Source organism: Pituophis catenifer, unplaced genomic scaffold (assembly GCF_029215685.1).
Source record: "Pituophis catenifer annectens isolate HBS135680 unplaced genomic scaffold, rPitCat1.0.hap2 SCAF_4, whole genome shotgun sequence".
Lineage (NCBI taxonomy): Eukaryota > Metazoa > Chordata > Lepidosauria > Squamata > Colubridae > Pituophis > Pituophis catenifer.
The window spans coordinates 27,142,793-27,155,136 of record NW_027256884.1 but is presented as its reverse complement, the minus strand read 5'-3'; the positions used below and the strand labels follow the sequence as shown (position 1 = coordinate 27,155,136).

At 35.4% G+C, this 12,344-nt stretch overlaps 1 protein-coding gene across 1 annotated transcript in view; it reads left to right on the top strand.

Annotated features, from left to right (window-relative positions):
- The window catches only part of UBAC2 (UBA domain containing 2), an 88,271-nt gene that overhangs the window by 28,082 nt on the left and 47,845 nt on the right, over window positions 1-12,344 (top strand). The gene's annotated exons all lie outside the window — the stretch shown is intronic.

The window sequence follows — 12,344 nt, the reverse complement described above, 5'->3', positions numbered from 1 at the left end:
TGGTATTGAAACCATTAAAATAATAAAAATATTATACTCAAAAACAGTCTTCTCCAGTTCCCAGTATAAATCATCTACAGGTAGTCCTCAACGTACGATTACAATTGAACCCAAAAATTATGTTGTTAAATAAAACGTGTTAATTGAGCTTTGCTGCATTTTATTTTTTGCTACAATTGTTAAGCAAATCATTGTAGTTATGAAGCAAATCATGTGGCCATTAAGCGAATCTTGCTTCCCCCATTGACTTTGCTTGTCGGGAACTGGCTGGGAAGGTTACAAATAATGATCACATGATCCTGGGACAGTGCAACTGTCATAAGTACATGCCAGTTGCTAAGTGCTTAAATTTTGATTACATGCTGCAAGGATTGTAAATGGGAAAACCAGTCATAAATCATTTTTTTCACAGCTGTTGTAACTTCAAATGGGCACTAAATGAATGGTTGTAAGTTAAGGGCTACCTGTATAAATACTACCTGTATAAATACTGTATAAAACTAGATCTGAATCTGATCTGCATGACCAATTTTAGTTAAATCTGGAATTGCATTTTGTGGGAAACTAAGATTGGACCCAGGAAAGTTTATTTGGTTTCTTTAGCCAGATACTAGACTATTAAACCAAAAGATAGCTTAAATTAATTTATATATTGTGTATTAATTTAAGCTATCATTTGATTTGCTTGAACTTGATGTAGTGAGTTGTATAAAGCAAACCATGTCTTAGTGTGTTGTGTGAGTATTATTAAAATTGTCTCTTTAGCTAGTACGTTTTTGGCAGTTACAACCAATCAGAAAGAGCAAGCATCCAAAATACAGGCAATGGCATTTTTTCTTAAGAATTTATTTCCTTTATATAATAATTTTAAAAATATTATTGGTGTGAATGTATGAATGAGCAAAATGTAACATAGTTTACTCTTGGTTTTAATAAGGCAGTATTCCAGTCTATTCATTATTTTAGTTTTGTTTTTAGGGAGTAAGAAAGTTTACAACTATTGATATTTACCAGAATAGATTTTTTAATGCATTTTCTCACAACTTATCTACTTGCTAATATTAATTGTAAGGGTCGCCGTGCAGTGAGATAGGCAGCAAACAAGTTTAATAAATAAATAAAATAAACTTTTTTAAAAAATTCAAGTTTCATTCATGTCTGTTATATTAATGTTCTCAAGAGTATATTTTTAAAAATAGCAATTTAGTCAATGCAGGTTTTTTTAATTACAACTTCTGTAGAAATGTACATCCAAGATTTTCCTATTGCTAATTTTTGATTAAAGAAAAACTCCAATACTAGAGTCTTTGCTTAATGTTCATGCCCATGCAATTAGAAAGTCAATTGGGAGCAAATTTCTTTCATAAACAATTCCTGTGTAGTAATGTTGTAATTCATCTGGTATAAATATAGATGTAGCACTATTGCCCTCTACTGTTTAGTACTTACTATTGACTTTGCTAATAGCACTGATATTTTCCTTGTGTATCAGTCTAATTTTTGATGTAGCAGATATTACTTATTTGTGCTTTTGTGTCTACCCAAGACTGCTAAAGCTGGTGATAATAGGTGAGTGCCAAGTATCTAGGGGTTATCTACATGGGGTTGCCCTTGAAGAACATCTGGAAGCTTCAGATGATGCAGAATGGTGGTGGTGGTGGAGTTATGTGAGCACCAAGATCAGCACACATTACATCCCTGCTCTGTGTGCTGCATTAGTTACAGCTGACTTCCAGATTCAATTCAAGGTGCTGATAAGGACTTATAAAACCCAGTATGGCATGGGGCTTGGATATTTGAGAGACCGCTCTCCCTAATCATATTTACCCTTCCCAATACATCCAACAGAAAGGACAAATTATGGGTCCCATCCACAGAGTAATGTCATCTGATGCAACCCAGTTGGAGACCCTTTTCTGCCATAACACCCAGTCTCTGGAACATCATCATTCCTGAAGTTAGATTGGTCCCAACCTTATTGGCCTTCCAAAAGGGCCTGCATATATGGTTTGGTCATCCGGCCTGGAGATTTGGTAATGTTGGTGTAGCAGAACCTGCAAAGGATTGTTCTTTTAGGGAAATTGATGGTGCTTTCCTGGAGTTTATCTTTATGGCTTTTAAAATAGCTTTATTGTTTTGTTTTGTTTTGTTTTTTATGTTTTGGGATTTAAAAAAAAAATATTTTTGTGTTTTTTGTGTTTCTTTGTAACCACCCAGAGTCACAGAAGTCAGATAGGTGGCTAAATAAATAAATAAATGGCAAGAGGGGATTAATTGGCTTTTGTTTGTTAGATATGGTTGTTATATTGCTGTTTTATTTTTGTAGTTACACAAAACCAGTTCTATTCCCTGATAGGCACAGCTAATGCACTTCAGGCATATCTGTGTTTCTCAGTAAAATTACAATAATATAGTGTGACATGACTGTCATAAAAGCAAATGGACTCTTAAACACTACATGAGTGATACTGTTTCCAAGCCTCAAGAGATAACTGTTCCACTTATTTTGTGTTGGTTAAACTCCATCTTGAGTGTTGTGTTGTGTTGTGTTCTGAGAACCACACTTTTGAAAGAATTGAGACAAAAGCAAGAGTTACAAAAAAGGAGGCGATAAGGATGATCTGTAGCCTGGAAACCCAAATCCAAATGCTATGAAGGATGATTGAAGGAATTGTGAATGTTTAAACTTGAGGAAAGCTTGAGAGAGGATAAATATCAGCACTTTTCAAATATTTGAATGGGCATCCTATAGAAGAAGGCTTTGTCCTGTGGTCTGCCATCAGTGGTGCAAGACACAGAATCATTAACATTGGTTATAGGGCAGAAGATTCAGACTGAATTTTAAGAACAGTTCCCTAACGATAGCAGTTCATCAAGAGCAATTCCGGTTACTAAGAGAGGTGGTGAAATCTTTCCTGGTTGTGTTCAAGCAGAGGTTAAACATCTATTGGTTTAGATACTCTTTGGATTCCTACTTAGAATGGGGAAATAAATCTTATTATTTGAATGGTTTTGATTTGCTTACTGAATTAATTCATTTTTGCACTGAATACGTGAAACTGTACTTTGAGTACACTGAAAACATTGATTTGTATTCAAACAAATAAACCGTGCCACAAAAACGCCACATACTGGGTTAGGCAACATTTATTACAAATCAAGCTTAACTTGTAAATCTTCAAAGGCTATGTTTATGTGATCTGGTCTAGCATATTGTACAAACCAACACATTGACATGCTTAACACTTTTGCATCTTCTTTCTCCCATAATGTAGGTCTCATTAATAAAGTACAAGAGTTACTGTGTTATGCAAATCCAGACAGGCTACAAGGACCATTCCCATTTAGTCTTGGTTTTGAATTCTGTTAATTCAAAATGGTTTTTCACAACAAAAATGTATCTCAAATTTTGTTATTGTGCCAAACGGATATGTAATTCTGTTTGACTTCCATCAATATAGTGCCTTAGCCCAGTTAGTACTGACACGGAATGTGGCATACCAATTGCTTTATACCAGTAACAGCAAACCTATGACAAGTGTGTCAAAGTTGACATGCCAGAAGGTTTTAGATGACAAGAACCCCCAACAACGTCTATTCTTGAAAGTGTCAGGCCTGGAAGCCATCTTTTGTATTAGGCCTTCAGACTGCCATGTTTACTACTGTAAACTTAAACTGGGAGGGGGGATTGTATGGAGCATGGAAGATATATAGTCATAATAATATCCCTTTCTCAAGAAGTCAAGGACAACTTGCCCTGCACCTGGAAGACTGGAACTGGGAGGCATCTCCAGTTGGAACAATATTTGATTGGGCTATGTGATGGACTTGTGGGTGTTGGGCAGGGACTTGAACTTTTCTTTGGGTGGGGAAAACCTGGAAACATTCAAATTTGGGTTTTCCCAGATGTGCCAATATGACATCGCTAATAAAATGTAGCTTTGAGGAATTTCAAGCCTCGGAGTTTTCTTTCATTGGGGGTGTTAGCTGGAACCCTGACAGAAAGTATGCCCCTGTCCTTGGACAATTTGCAGAGACTTCAAATAACACAAAAGGACCATGTTTTCATCCAGGCTCTAATGCCTTCAAAAATTGCACAAGATAGCCCGTGATTTCACACAGTTTTCAGAAGCTGCAGAAGCCATGGAAGAGCATTCACCAAAGTAGCTTCAAGAACAAAAGCTTCATGTGACCTGAAACTGCCTCAGGTAGGCCTTGGGCCTGTTAAGAGAAAGAGAACACACCTGAAAGTACATGGTCTGCGGCAGATTCTGGGGAATCACATGCATGATTGGATTCTTATTTTCTTTAAATAAATTAATATGTAAAAAAATGTTTCTTTACTTAGGGTGCATGTGTGTGTGAAACAGACAGACACTCCAGCAGAGTCAAGTTGACATTTTCTGAATTTTTGACATGCCGAGCCCAAAAGGTTCACTATCACAACTTTATTCAGAACAAATTCACTTCCTTTTCTTGTTTGCTGCAGATTAATATCTCCTTATAAATGATACAAGGGGCATGATCTTTTTGCAGTTCTCAGAAAAGATTTGAAACTCAAACTCAAACCACATCCTATTGCTATAGCTACATAACCTATTACGGCAGAATATTTAAAGGATCTCCAATCTGTGCCATCTAGTTTTCTATAGGTTTTGAGGGGCCCTATTTAGCAGAGAACTTATTCAGTTAAAACGCTAATTTGTAATTGTATGAGGAGAAAATATGTGGAATTTGTGTCTCATGCACACCCGTACATATATACACAAACAAAAGAAAATGTTGAAGCATTGTTTGAAGTCTTTGGCTTTCTCTAATCTCAGCAATCAATTTTTGTATCCTGGATCCTTAGTGATCACATGATGTATTGAACTAGATCATGGGATGATAGGGGCAACATGTCATAGGAATAGGAAGAACAGGCAGATTAATTCAAGGAATCCAGAGAAAGTTTTGGTTCTAATCCCAGCAGACCACTGTTTATCTGGAGCAAATTAAATGTGGAATTCAAAGAACTGACTTGATGGTTAACTGTCCTTCCTGTGATTGTGGCAAATCTTAGAGAAACTCTGCAAAAATGTGGCCTGTTTAGATCTTCCATTTCTGTCACAGTTTGAATTCTTTTCGCCCAAATCTCACAAGATGAAAAACAGTTGGATAGGTTGAATGCACTCCCTCTATCTTTTCCCACAGAGCACTAGCCACAACAATGTTTTTTTTTTCACTTCAGAAAAAACAAAATCCCTCTTAAAAGGAAATATTAATTTCCTTTGCAGAGGCTGGGAAACCTGAGAAAATGGCTGTCAGGATAGCTCTAATGTGCTCCTGACTTGTGTGCTGCCAACATATGAGGTGAGTTAATTCACTGGGAGAAGAAGATTCAGGACGGTTTTGTTTGGTAAATATGGTCATTGACTTCTTTTTCAGTATTTTGGCTGCTGGTGATAGTATGTTCCTTTTATTTAATTGTTTTTCTGAAGTTCTTTATAAAATTATTTCTGCAGACCTTAAGGGTTGTCCAAACAATTCTGATGAACCCATCTTAAGCAGGTATCATTTAGAAATAACCTAGGATTCTTCACTTTTTCAATGATCATGTTCTTAACTGGATTGACTTCAGAAAGTTGATTTAGGACTTGAGCATATTTTTTTTTCTTTAAACAGATGGCTATTACCCCATAGCATGTCTCAAAACTATTTTAAAAAGATACCTTTATTTCAGAACATTTTGATGTGAAATACTGGTTTTTTTTTCCAGCCACGACAAACAGCTTAAAGCTTAGTTACGTTATGGAGCTAATTGTGTAAGGTAGTCAGTAGTCTTGCACAATTTTGATTACTGCGCATCACATCATTAGTTATTTGTGCCATACTGTATATGGTACAGTTAAATCAGGTATGTATTTGTAAAAGGTACAATAATACAATATTTTTAAGGAATAAAACTGCAGACTGGAAAGAACACATTAGAAGAGATTTCTTCTCCTATAAAAAAGAGAAGAGGAAATGGTTCTTGGACAATTATCCCTACAACATTTAAGCAAAATTAACATTTTTCAGTTTCTCTGCAGCAGAGATGTATGATTGATAACTTGATATTACCACTGTAGAGAATAAAATTTTCACCTGGGTGGGAAGTATGGAAGGGAATTGTGTGCTTTATTTTTTATATGTAAAATGTGTACAGGCAGTCCTTGACTTACAACCATTCATTTAGTGACTGTTCAAAGTTACATCAGCACTGAAAAAAGTGATTTATAACTGTTTTTCATACTTAAATCATTGCAGCATCCCCATGTAATCAAAATTTGGGCACTTGATGCATATTTATGATAGTTGCAATGTCCCAGGGTCATGTGATCACCTTCTTTTCCGACCTCCTGACAAGCAAAGTCAATGGGGAGCCAGATTCATTTAATAACCATGTTACTAACTTAACAACTGCAGTGATTCGCTTAACAACTGTGGCAAGAAAGGTCATAAAATGGGACAGAACTTACTTAACAAGGAAAATTTTTCTTGCTTAGCAAGGAAAATTTTGGGCTCAATTGTGGTCTTAAGTTAAGGAATACCTGTATTAAGCTTCACAGAGGCTTAATGTTCCTGTTAATTTTTCTGTTCCACTATCCCCAAATAGGAAAAACATTGACATTTGCTATCAAATTTAGATATACAATTAGTGATGGAGCCACACAGAAACTGGGAGCAGTTCATGGACTGCAGCTTGTTATATGCAAATAAATACAGATTTAACTGCTAGCCAGCTGGGATTAATGACTATTGTACACTTAGTAATTAGTACTACTGTGCTGATTATTAACTTGTCTGTAGATCTGGTTCATTGATCACAGCTGAGCATACTGCTGATGTTTTGCCAATTGCATGTCTATATTTGGTTTTTCTGTTTTTCAGGCCATCTCCTATCTGACAGGATTCGTCATTAGACTTCCTTCCTTTTTTCATGCATGATGAAACCATAAGGGACAGTTATAAAATACTGCTTTCAGATACCAGCATTTTGCATTCCTTGATACATTGTGATATCATTTAAATTCTGGAAACCTTTTGGAAAAAGTGTTATTTTCTAAAACTAGCTAATAACACCATTTGTTTTTGGAGTAGTACCATAAAATTGTATATCAATGGAAAGATAATTTAATCAAGAATGTAATGCAATAACTTTTATGAAGAATTTGCAGTTATAGTATAAAGAAGAAAAATGAAACACATAGAAAAAACAAGATATACAAAAATTATCACCATGTCAGTTAATAGTTGGGTAACCTTTAGCATGAATTATGGCCTTACAATGTCTTCCCATGGAGTAAACCAAGTCTTTTAGTTCTGCAGCTGCTGTAATGTGAAACCACGATTGAATTATTGCTTCTATTAACTGGGTTTTATTGCTGGGTTGCTTCTGTCTAACAAGTTTCTTTAGTCTGCTCCATAGATTTTCAATTGGGTTAAGATCTGGGCTATTCCCAGACCTTAACCCAAAAAAGTGGTGTTATTAGCCATCAAACCTCAAAAATACACTTTTCCCAAAAGGTTTCCACCATTTTGACCATTACTGTATTCTACTTCTTTGCTAGCATTATCAAGAAAATGAATAGTAGGCAAATGGCTGAAGCCACTACATTTTATTTACATTTATAAACAGTTACCTATCTTAATGGTAATAACAAAGGGCATTGCCAAGTAATAGAAATACCTAAAAAGAAATCTTGTAATTTTATGTTAAATATGTATTCTTTGGCTAGTTTTTATGCTGCTTGTCTGAACTCTGTACCAATGGACATTTCTCCAGTTCTGACAAAAAATTACCAAATAAAATTTATGTTTGAAGTAGTTTTTTTAAAAGGAGCAAGAGTAAGATGCTGATTTCTTGTCCATATACTGTAGATGAGGCAATATGAGCATTGGCTTTATAAAGTTATATCTCACTGTTACTAAATCTAACTGCCTTAGTTTTTAGGTTTCTTTCTTTTTTAAAACAAAGAATAGGTTGTGATCATTGACATCCAGAAAAATAATGGAATGAAGATAATTTCTAAAAAACTGTTAGATGCTTTATTTTGCTGAATACTTTTTAAATCTATGGGCCTGATAACATACCATTACAGCATTTTTCAGACAGTTTTTGATATGAAAATTTCAACTCTAAGTAGTTCAAACATCCATAAAAGATTAAATGTTGCATTAATTTTAAATGATACTTTCTTCAACATAGTATTGGCCTTTTCTAATTGAGAACAGATGTTTAGATACTGGCACCACCCCTGACATTCAATAAGAGGAAAATGCAAGAAGTAACAACTGCATTGATTTCTGTTCCTTTGTTTCTTGCTGCAGGGCTACACCTGCAAAGACAACAGTCCTATTTTTGTTGTTGAGCAACCAATTTTAGGTACAATCCACAACTATTTATTACATCAGAATAAAGCACTCCCTTCGTGAAACATGCCAGTAAATTTTTACTGTGCCATAAAACATTTTGTTCCAATTATTGCTTTTTTCCTCTGAGCAGTTTAACAGGAAAGTCAGGAAACTTAATGTGTTAATAAACCAACTACTACTCGTTATCATAGTAATTTGAATTTACGGACAGATCTTAAATATGGTATTAATGATAACTATGCAACCTGTTATACATTTGGTCATCATTTCAGAGATATTTTTTTACCTAAACAGAGAAACAATGACAATAGGGTGGATTTAAAAAATTAGAAAAAAACAGTGGGAGTGGGAGTGACTTCCTGTCATCTTTCCCATTGATTTCCTTGTGAGAAACTGGCAGTAAGTACTGGAAATCTTCCTTTCCTTTCCCTGCCCTGCCCTGCCCTACCGGCAGGTAAATGGCTGCTGCCAGATGGGAGAAGGAGCAAGGGAATGCAGAAATGGATAGCTCAGTATGAGTGCAGAGGGCCTGGACCATTTCTCCCTTGACTTTGTCCCTGCAAGCTTCCCACAAGCAACAACTTTGGCAAGAAGTGTAGGAGAATTGGCAATCATATCCGTTCCTTCTGCATTCTCCATGGCTTGTGGGAGGCTGTAAGGAAACATTGAAAATGGGGATTTACATGAATGCAGTTGATCGTGGTAGAATGGCAGCAGTGCTGAGGTGGCAAAAAATTCCACAAATTTCAATTACTCAGGAGTAATGAGTCTCAGGCATTCTGTAAGTTGGTCCATTTGAGCTAACTTGGCCTTTGTTGGCAAAGTTTTGCTCTATATTGCAACATTTCCCCAGTTGAAGGTTACAAAGTATGAAACAGACACCGGAGTTTTACCAATATACAGATAAAATCACTGTTATGTCAGCAATTGTCTTTCTAGGTTTTCCCACTTTATTGAAATTTTCAATTCATGTATAAATTTGAATTTTGCACCTAACCACTCAGGAATCTATTCTTTTATGAAATACTTGGAACTTTTATAAAACGCTTACTTTTTACATCTTATCTCTCTTAGTCCCAGTAAAAACAAAGCTCTCCATATATATATTATTGGGGTTACAAGAACAAGGCCAGAAGAAAGAATAACCTTATTACAAAAGTGAAAAGCACCATATAGAAACATAGAAGATACAAACAGTTCTATGATTAAGACAAACAGGAACAAACTGATGCAAAAGGGACGGGTATTAAAGATTGCAACAAAGAATTCTTGACAGAATATTGCAGAAGATAAACAGTTACCCATCCTACTTCTCCATTTTGTTTGTTACATAATTATAGAAACTAACCAATTACAGTTTTTCTGTTAGATAGATCACTGACCCGCTTCCCACTAAATAGGGAAAAAGGTATTTTCTACAATACTATCTTGGTACGGTTTCTTTTGATTGCTTAACATCTGTCTAGATGTTCTTAGCTCTATGTCAGCATGTAGCATATTTATAGATTTGAATACAGCATATGTGTAAAATACATTTCTCATCAGGTGCATTGTTGATAAATAGGATCACCATATTGGGGCTGAGGAAATCAGTAGATCGCGGGAAGGAGAAATGAACAGCTTTTCCTTTTGCTGCTGTCTAGTACAAGTAGCCTTTGACAGATGACAACAATTGAGCCCAAAAGTTCCCTTGGTAAGCAAGACAGTCGTGAATTTTGTCCCATTTTACGACCTTTCTTGCCATAGAATTAAGCAAATCACTGCTGTTGTTAAGTTAGTAACATGGTTGTTCAGTGAATCTGGCTTCCCCATTGACTTTATTTGTCAGAAGGTCACAAAAGGTGATCACATGACCCCCGGAACACTGCAACCATCATAAATAGGAGTCAGTAGCGAAGTCAGTCTGAATTTTAATCACATGACCATGGGGCTACTGCAGTGATTGTCAGTGTGAAAAAGGATTATAAGTCACTTTTTTCAGTGCCGTTGTAACTTTGAACAGTCACTAAATGAACTGTTGTAAGTCAAAGACTACCTGTAGTTATGCAGACTTTGTAGCCCAAGAATAATAGCCCTTTGTTAGGTAATTAGACATTGTTCTCATATTCCTAGATAGGCATCATATTTTCAGTTTCCTGACTATTAACATAGTAAGAATTTGAATTCTTTATTAGCCAAGTGTGATTGGACACACAAGGAATTAATTATTTGTGTGCATTCTTTCTTAGGGAAGAGCAACAGAAATCTACCTGAAACAAATTCTTGCCAGGCATTGGTTGGCAGAATGGTTATGAAGGTGGAAGGGAGGGGAATGGTGACCATTAAGTTTGATGCAAACAGACTGGCCCTGTTTCGACATGCTAGGAATATTAAGAAAACTTTTGTCCTGAGGAAATAGGTTACCTGTATAAGTCTAACCGAAAATCTTTTATGAAGGTTAATTTTCTTATTGCTGTGAGTCATCACTGATGGAAGGCACATTCACACACATGCTACGTAAGTCTCCATATATATCTTTATAGTCTTTTTATACATATCCTCAGGTTGTGCATGGAAAAGTAACTTCTCTTTAGAATCTTTCCTGATCTGTAATACGCCTTTGAAACTTTCTCCAGTACTTTGCATAGATTTTAAAAAGTTTATTTGCAGCAGAATAATGGCACCCTGTGATCTTCTGAAAGCATTTTATCTGTACATCCACTTCTCATTTAGCGACTATGTTCCAGTCTAGTGATCAAGCCATTAAACGAAATGATCACTAAGTGAACACATGATAGAGAAATCACCGATTGCTGTTGTTTCATTCAGATAAAGTTTTGTTGCACAGCTAAGCCAGTGTTACTGTCACTGGCATGTGTTGTCAGGAGCACAAAATTTGATTGTAAATGCATGCGTTGGTCAGAAAATGAATTTTATTACCTTTTTATTTGTGAATAGCTGCTAACTGAGGTCACTAAATGAGGAGTGGGTGTATTTCCTTCTTGCAAAAGAAAATGTCGATACTTGAAGTTGAAATGTTCTACACTTTTTAAAATAATGTTTGATTTTGTTTATCTCTTATGAGATTGGCCTGATTTCCCTCCCCCCCACACATCTAAATGCTAAACCTTCTAGCCACACACCTTTTCATTGTTAAACTAGAAGCAGTACTATTCAAATTATTTCATCCATTTACATTTTAACCTTTTTAAAATTATTTTTATCTTTTAATAGACAGAAAGGTGGTAGAGGTTGTAAAATCCTTACATTTCTTGTTTGGGAAAGGATACAAAGTGAAGCACTCACAATGGCAGAAATTGCAAGACACTGCCTCAAGAGAGTGCCATTTGTGAAAACCCAGAGGGCTGCTGTGAGAGGAGGTTTGAGACTTTCAGCCTTCCCTCCTAGAGGTTCAGCTGCTTTTGTTACATATGACCTTTAAACTATGTAGGTTATGTATCTTAAAATTATCATGGAATAATCAAACCAAACATAGGATCCAGTGTTCAATAAGTTATTTAAACGCTTGGGGATTGTTTTCTAACAATATAGTAAATTGCCTAAAGCTATCTATATACCTCCTCCTGAGAAACAAAACTGTTTATAATTAAATTGTTTATATAATTGTTATATAAATAAATGTATTTCATATATAGATATGAAAAAGAAAATGTTAAATATTCCCTTTTGCATATCTGTCACATGTTATTTTGCCAATCCAAGGTATATTGTTTAGAGTCCAGTTATTTAAATCCATTAAACTGGTTGCTTTTCTCCTGAGAACTTGGGTAATAGGATCCCAAAATAGAGGTACACTGACATGAGAGAAAGATAAAAAAAAGGAATATTTGGAAAACCCCAAATATTATTAAATCAAATATCTGTGGTAATGATATGTTGCATAATCCATCCTCCGCTTCACTGCTGAAAAATCAAGTGGCTACTTCTTTTTTAAAAAATGTACAATT